Source organism: Solanum pennellii, chromosome 11, assembly GCF_001406875.1.
Source record: "Solanum pennellii chromosome 11, SPENNV200".
Taxonomy (NCBI): Eukaryota; Viridiplantae; Streptophyta; class Magnoliopsida; order Solanales; family Solanaceae; genus Solanum; species Solanum pennellii.
This window is the reverse complement of record NC_028647.1, coordinates 23,556,199-23,564,809: the sequence shown is the minus strand read 5'-3', so window position 1 is coordinate 23,564,809 and position 8,611 is coordinate 23,556,199. Positions and strand designations below refer to the sequence as shown.

General features: G+C 35.6%; 1 pseudogene; it reads right to left on the bottom strand.

Moving 5' to 3' along the window:
- Nucleotides 1-507: 507 nt before the first annotated feature.
- LOC107003752 overlaps nt 508-8,611 on the bottom strand; it is a 28,930-nt pseudogene continuing 20,826 nt past the window's right edge.

The window sequence follows — 8,611 nt, the reverse complement described above, 5'->3', positions numbered from 1 at the left end:
GCACACTCCTCACATGGTTTACATCTCCAAGGATTAGATGAATAAGTTCTTGTATGGGGGATTTGGTGAAACAAAGTGCATAAATGTTATGCTACTAGGAGATATGAACATCTCTAATGTTATAACTCATGATCAACAGGTTGAGAGTGACAACCGTAGGGAATATTCCAAGGAGAATAAGAAGGCTATGATTGGGAACTATGTACTCTCAGTAGATGTCGAGTTGTTGAAATCGCTTGCAATGCCAGCAAATGTCTTCCACCCAGCCCCTTCATCAACTTGTGTTCAATCCTCCAAGAACAAGTATGACCAGAACGTTAGAGCACCAGGATCAAAGTCTCAGAAAAGTTTTTCAGGCACCAAGACTTACCCGACTTGCTATAAGGGTAGCAAGAACAATCTAGGCGAGTGCCTTGTAGGAAAAGAATGATATTTTTGGTGCGGTTAGTGTGGTCACAGGTTCAGGGATTGTCCTTCTAGAAAGGGTCAAGGTAGTAATGGTAGAAATCAGTCCACAATTTCAGCAGCACTATCAAGTCGCCAATTTAGCATGGTAGCTAATCTGGTACAGGTGAAGGTCAGCGCCAGAACAGGTTATATGCTCTTCAAGCTAGCCTTGATTAGGAAGGTTCTCTTGATGTAGTCACTGGTAAGTTATGAGTCTTTAACTTGATGTTTATGCATTGTTAGATCTAGGGGCTATTCTTTCCTTTGTAAATCCTTACATAGAATTTCAATTCAGTGTAGGTCGAAAAACTCTCTTAGAACCTTTCTCCGTCTCTACTCCAGTAGGTGAGCCAGTTATAGCTAGAGGGGTATACAAAAATTGTCCTGTTACAGTCTCTTAGAAAGTCATCTAAGCTAATCTTTTAGAGTTAGAAATGGTAGACTTTTATGTCATTATAGGCATGTATCATTTACATTCCTCTTATGCCTCAGTCGATTGTGGAACTAGGATTGTTCATTTTTAGTTTCCAATTGAACAAATCTTAGAGTGGAAGTGTAGTAGCTTAGCTCCTATGGTTCAATTCCTTTCTTATTTTAAGGATAGCAAGATGATCTCTATGGGTTATCTGAATAATCTAGTTCGGGTTAAGGATTCTAGCTATGAAACCCCAACTCTTGAGTCAATTCCCGTAGTCAGTGAGTTTCCAGAAATGTTTCAAAAAGATATTCCCGGGGTTCCTCCTGAAAGAGAAATCGACTTTGGAATTGATCTCCTTTTTGATACCCAACCTATTTCTATTCCTCCTTACATAATGGCTCCAGTAGATCTTAAGGGATAGAAATATCAGTGTAAAGACTTTCTAGATGAGGGTTTAATCAGACCTAGTATTTCGCCATTAGGTACACCAGTCTTGTTCATAGAAGAAAGATGGTTCTCTTATATTGTGCATTGACAATAGATAGTTGAAAAAGGTCACAATCAAGAATAAGTATCCCATCCCTATGATTGATGACTTGTTTTACCAACATCATGGTGCTAGTCATTTCTCAAAGATAGACCTCTGATCAGGTTATCATAAGCTCAGAGTTAGAGATAGTTACATTCTAAAAAGAACCTTCAGAACTCGGTATGGTCATTATGAATTTGTAGTTATGTCATTTGGACTAACCAATGCTGCTGCAGCTTTCGTGGATTTGATGAACAGAGTGTTCAAGTTGTACTTGAGACTTGTTGGTTATCATATTTATTGATGATATCCTAATATAATCTAGGAATGAGGAAGAACAGCGACTCATTTGAGAGTTGTTTAGCAGACTCTGAAAGATCGCCAGTGATTCGCTAAGTTTAGCCAATGTGAGTTCTGGTGTAACACTTCGGACGTTCAATCGCTTAGACTAGAGCTTTGCCTATTAAATAATATTTAAAATGATGTTTCCATACCTATAATAATTTATAAAACCCAATTGGAAAAGGTTATATCTAAAACAACAAAGAAAGACCTTGACGTCCGGAAACTAGCTAATTTCAACTAGTAGACGTCCCTATGATAGGCGAAGGATTGGGAGTGTCAAATGAAGTACAAAACATGTAAAAGGACTTAAAATAGGTAATATTTATTACAAAGGGTCCAAACTTTTGGTAAAAACACCCCAAGGACTACCCGAGGGGCCATTTAGGAGGACGCGAACATGGGTAAGCAAGTTGCCAAAGCAGCCTACGCGCAACCAAGAAATGAGGGCTGTTGCACGATGCACAACAATCACGTGGAGGACCAAAAGTTTCCTTGGCATGCGGATCCCCCATTAGGCTCCCTTTCTCAACTCTAATCTTCAAAAATAAATGGGAAACTGACCCTGCGACGCGCCGCTACTTCCCAGACTCGTCCGCGCCGTTTTTAAGTCTAATTAATTTCCCAAAAAGACCCATTTTACGAAAGGGTCTTTTGGGTATTTTAGGTGACTATTTTATAATGATTTTAGGTTACTTTTAGACCACTTTCATGCACTTCAAATAAGATTAAACAAGTTCCCTCTAATTTATCTTAAGAACTCTCTCTTTTCAAACTCCATTAAAGAACAAGAAAAGTGTAAGGAAGAATACAAAGACTTCAAGATTTTCATTTGAAATTCATGGAATATTCGTCAATAAGGTATGTTTTCTTCAGTACTGGGTTTCCATTCCCCAAGATGTCCTTTCAAATATGATTTTCAAGAATTCAATTTCTACGGATTTTACTCTACAAAACCGGTTTTCTTCCTCACTCAAGATTTAATGACTGATGATGGAGAATAACAATTTTCAATGGTTATTAAGCATGTAATGTTCGGTAATTGGTTTGTAATGTTTGAATTTTGTGTGAATCATGTTCATTCCCTAAATAATGGTATTAATTCGTTATATTTATCGCATGATTAGATGAAAACATTGGGATTGGAACTATTGCTTAAATGAACTTCTTAATGACCCTTTTCCCTTATCATTAACTATGAATTGGTATTGTATATGACTAGAAGAGTTGGTATAGATTATGTTATTGAGTATTTCACTATGTTGTTGGATGAGTGATGTAAATTGAACGTAATTTCTTGATGAAGATTATTGGAAGCAATAGGCAAGTTTTCTAAAGTCATGATTTCTCTATTTATGTTTATGTTGTACTAAGAATGATGTTGTTATGCACTTGAAGTATATATGATGTTGCTATGCATATATGTTGGCATTTGAACATGTCAAATGTGAATTCATGGTAAGGATACGATAAATGCAAGTTAATGATATTCTCTTATATGATTTGCATAATATAATTGTAATATATTAATCCCAAATACAAAAGGTTGTGATGAAAGGAAATTATCATCTAAACCTAAATGATCTTATGGTGATGTTTATACTAAGAGTTAATATCATATCACTTATGATACGATTTATGAAAAAAAATGACTTAAAGGTTATTCAAAAGGGACTATAGCTTAGCACCGAGTGAACTAGATATGAGAGGTGTACCTTCCCTAGATGGAAGGTATGTTAACAATGACTCTAATGATATAGAGGCTTCCATGTAATGTGGAACTATGGGTCTCTTATATATATGTCCTAGTTCTAGAACTATGTTTTCTTCATAGGAATACTAGCTAGTACACACATCTAGAAAGCTATGTTCGCGTATGGTTCTACTTTGGCCGGTAGATCAAGTTCTACTTTGATTAGGGTGACTTGAGGAGTTTAATTAGTTTAGGTAGGGATATGGGACGCTACCTAGACATATCACAGTTAACTCAAAGGGAAGTCCTAGGAGATTGCTCTTCTGTAATATGATATCAAAAATGTATAACACTTATTATATATGATGTTACTCGTAAATGATATTGGATATGTTAATGAACATGAAATGGACTATGTTGCTATATGTGATGATGACTATTTATGATGTAAGTTGTATAAAGCAAAGCTTTATACATGGTCTCCTATCTTGTTTACTTTAATATCCGGAGTTATGTGGCTTCATATGATCATTGCATTTGTAGATTTGGGATGAAATTATTATTAATTCATTTGTATGTTAAGTTGATATGTACTATTGAACATGATATGTTAATATGATTTACGGATGTTATGTCTTGGGTTATAATCATGTTTTATATTGTTGTGATCATTATCTTGTATATGCTCTATTGTATGTTCATGAAAGGCTTTCAAATTAATTAACATGCTTTCTAAAGAAATGGTCTTTTTCATGCATGAGTTTAAAATTTTTATGTGCATATACACATACCTAGTACATGTGTCGTACTAAACCCTTACTTTATATTAATACAAATATAGGGTCGGACCATTGAACATTAAGAAGGTCGATTGAAGAAACTTTTAACTCTTTCTCCAAGTGTTGGTAGGTCCTCATGTTCGGGGATTCTATCTTTTCATTATTCTTGCTTATTAAGACTTTAGTAGTTTTAGGAATACTCTTTATTCCATTTTATGTTCTTTGGATTCTATTGTATTAAGTCATATATGGCATATTGCCATTTTATTGGCTAAGTCCAACTCTTACTCTTTAGATGGTTTTTATATGAGACAACTTTTAGACTATCGCTACGTATTGTTTATTGATGTTGTTTAAAGAGAAGCCTAAGTAAGCTTCTATGTGAGAGGTCTAAGTATACCTCAACATATGTTAAGCATGAAGTCTAAGTACACTTCATATAGAATGCAAAAGTTTTTAATTTTTCTACATTTTTAACTGATGACATGTTATGAGAATGCTAAGGGCTTGTTTGAGTCGTTTGAGAGGAAAATTATGCCGGTCGCATCTGGGGGTGCTCTCTGGATTTGACATCTGGTTGAAATCTATTGATTTTTTTGTCACATTGAATAAAACGAGGGGATCCAAGTGGAATAAAAGAAGATAGAAGCAGTGAAACCGTATCCCAAACCTACCTCTACTATGTATATTAGAAGTTTCTTAGGTCTAGTGGGTTATTACAGAAGGTTCGTGGAAGGATTTTCATCCATAGTCTCACCATTGAGTAGGTTAACTCACAAGATGGTCAAGTTTAAATGGTCAGTTGATTGTGAGAAAATCTTTGCAGAATTGAAAACTAGATTGACTACAGCTCCTGTCTCGACTCTACAAGAGGGTTCAGATGGTTATGTGATTTATTCTTATGCATCCAGAGTTGGAGTAGGTTGTGTGTTGATGCAGCGAGATAAGCTTATAGCTTATGCTTCTAGATAACTTAAGGTGCTTGAGAAGATCTATCTAACTCATTACCTCAAGCTTGCAGCCGTGGTGTTTGCACTCTATATCTGGAGACACTACTTGTATGATTTTCACATGGATGTGTTCACTACCATAAGAGTTTTCTATATGTGTTCACCCAGAAAGAATCTTCGCCAGAGGAGATGGCTTGAATTCCTCAACGATTATGATATGAGTGTGCATTTCAATCCTGGTAAGGGAATTGTAGTAACAGATACTCTTAAAAGATTATCTATGGGTAGTGTAGCCCATTTTGAAAAATAAAGGAAGGAACTACCAAAGGATGTTCATAGCTCGTTTAGGAGTTCGCCTTATGAGCATATCAGACTGTAGTGTAGCATTCCAGAATGAGGTAGAATCTTCTTTGGTATTAGAGGTTAAGAAAAAGCAACAGAGTGATCCATCTTTCTTGAACCTAAGGGTGCAATCCATAATCAGAGAGTGGAGGTTTTCTCTCAAGGGGGAGATGGTGTACTTCGCTAACAGGGTAGATTGTCTGTTCCTAATGTAGGTGAGTTGAGAAAACATATTCTCGCAAAATCCCATAACTCTAGATATTCAATTTATCAAGGTGTCACTAAGACCTACCACGATATGCGGGATGTGTATTGGGGGAATGACATGAAAATGGATATAGAATATTTTGTGAGTAAGTGTCCCAATTGTCAACAAGTCAAGGTAGAACTTTATTAACAATGGGGTATGACTCAAGCGATCGACATTCCTACCTGGAAGTGGGAAGTGATCAATATGGATTTCATCACAAAGTTACCTCGTACTTGCAGACAACATGACTTCATATTTGTGATAGTTTATAGGATGACTAAGTCTTCTCGCTTTTTGGTGATCAAGACTACATATTTGGCGGAGAACTATGCCAAGTTTTACATTAATGAAGTTGTTAGGTAGCATAGGGTTATTTTGCCTATCATCTTAGATAGAGGTCCTCAGTTTGTAACACTCCGAATGTCTAAGACCTAATCTAGAGCCTCATATGATGTCTAAGGGTTGTAACACTATTTTAGGGTTAAAAAAAAATTTTATGAGTCATTTAATAAGTTTTGGAGTCAAGATGTCAAGAAATGTATATGACGTCCGGAGAGTAGTACTTCCTTAGGGGGATGAGAAGGCCAGTCCTCTCTCCTTCGGGCCCTTCTTTTCGATAAGGGGAGGCTATTCTTGAAAAGAATAAAAGATGCTTGTGTACCTTAGCCGATTTTACAAGGTTTTAAGTGTCAGAATTTGGTGAAATTTTGTAATAAAAGTTGGTAAACATATATTCAATAATGTTTAGAGTCAAAACGTCTGGGTACGACTCCCCAAGGATCACCCTAACGGTCCTTGAGGAGGACCCTTCAATTTTTGCAAAAAAACTTTAAAAATGCAGTGTCTACCTACGGTTGCAATCGACGGGGCGTAGGACAATAGACGGGGCATTGGTTCCTCTTTCGATGGAACTTTGTCTATTTCAACAAAAAGGTCCAAATGCTTACTGTATGAGCCAAACTACGGATGTGAAAGATGGAGGGGAACTGTGCCCGTCGACTGACCTACGACCTGTAGGTCGGGGTCTTGTACTTCAGGCCATCAAGTTTTTTTTGTGATATTTTAATTGGTTCATTTAATTATGTTAGTTAGTTAGGGATATAATTATATTTTAACTGTTGGTTAATTAGATTATTTAGGCAACTATATAAACTACCCTAACCCTAAACCCCACTTAACACATCACTTTTTCAAAACCCAAATTGCTCTTCCTTCTCTCTACTTTCTCTCGCCCGAGGAAACTCCATAGAAGGATAAATTCAAAGGTTTATAGGGCAGCAATAAGAATACTTTAAACCATCAATCTTAAAATAATATCAAAGTATGGGATCCTTTCATCTTTAGGATTCCTTTCCTAAAAGGGTTCTTCCTAAATTGGTTTTCAACAAGATGATTTCATATGGGTTTCCTCCTAAACCGAATTTGATCTTCTAAATTGAATTTTGATTGTTTATTTTAGTTATTATTTTTTTATGATCTATTATTGTTCAATTATTGTAGTTATTGATGAATTAAGCTAGTATGTGGAATAGATCATGAATTGACCCAAATTCCCTAACCCTGGTTATGAACTCATGTTGAATCAGTTAGTATTGATACAATTAAGTTAATTCTTGTGTTAATTACTATTTAATAATGTTATTAAACTTACTGATTGATGATATTGTATTAGTTGTGGGTAAGACCAATGATGATTGCTTGTTGAAGAAGAATCGGTAAGACTTTGTGATCCTGAATCTTTTACTTCAATTGTGATGGCTTGTTGTTGGTGATGATGACATCGGATCCATATTTAGCTAATGTGGTCTATGTCAGGTAAGACAAGTGTTCCCGAAAGTAAAATGAAATAATAATGTGAACACTAACTAGGGTGTCACATCTGGGTTGCACCCCATAGACGTAACCGGCTTCGTCTTCCTCTTTGAGGACTAATACTAGCCTCTTAGATTACATCATTACATTCATAGGTCAAAAACGTGGAAAAATAAGAACTTTTCATTACTTATATATTGATGTTTACATAGACCTCTACATACACTTATTAGATATATATCGCGTATACATAGACCCTTCGTATAGGAAGGACCTACCCAACTTGGATGACTAAGAATTCCAAGACTTCTTCAAATCCGTCTCCAAAAGCCCTTCAACGACCGGAAATTAAAATGTAAGGGAAAAGGAAGAAATGGGGTTGGTACACCACTTCTACTAATGATGAGACCATATGCACACATATCATGAAAATATTCTAAAAAGGGACATTTCATTAAAACATGTTATTTTACCATTTTAAAAACTTATGCACATTCTAGAAGACCATATCAATCAAAAAGGACATATTCCTTTATTAATTGGCATATACATCACAGGACCAACAATACAAAGCATAGTCAAGTTAATGATCATATCAGCATACTTGCATATAATATCAATACCACTCTAATCATCAAGTTATAACTTCAACAAGCATGAATAAGAGTTCATTATGACGTAACCAAAGCAAGGAAATTACCCATGAACCCCTATAAAGTAAACAATTTCAATGACCAAGAAAAACGCTATAACCTTACTCAATCAAGTAGCCCAACAGGAATCATGACCAACATCCCACTTCACATAAGATGTCATTTAAGAAGCCATATCATCATACTTTAACGATGTAGACCAACACATATTCATAAGTGAAACTAATCAACATATAGTACCAATAATGTGCATGATTATCATATACTTTTAATGTACCATTATAAGCATATTCATACATATCACAACCTTCTAAAGTTCCCTTAAAGAAAAAATAGTGCAAGGCTACCTAGGATAAGTCAAACCTTTTAAGTCACTTTATTTTGTTTGTATTTCAT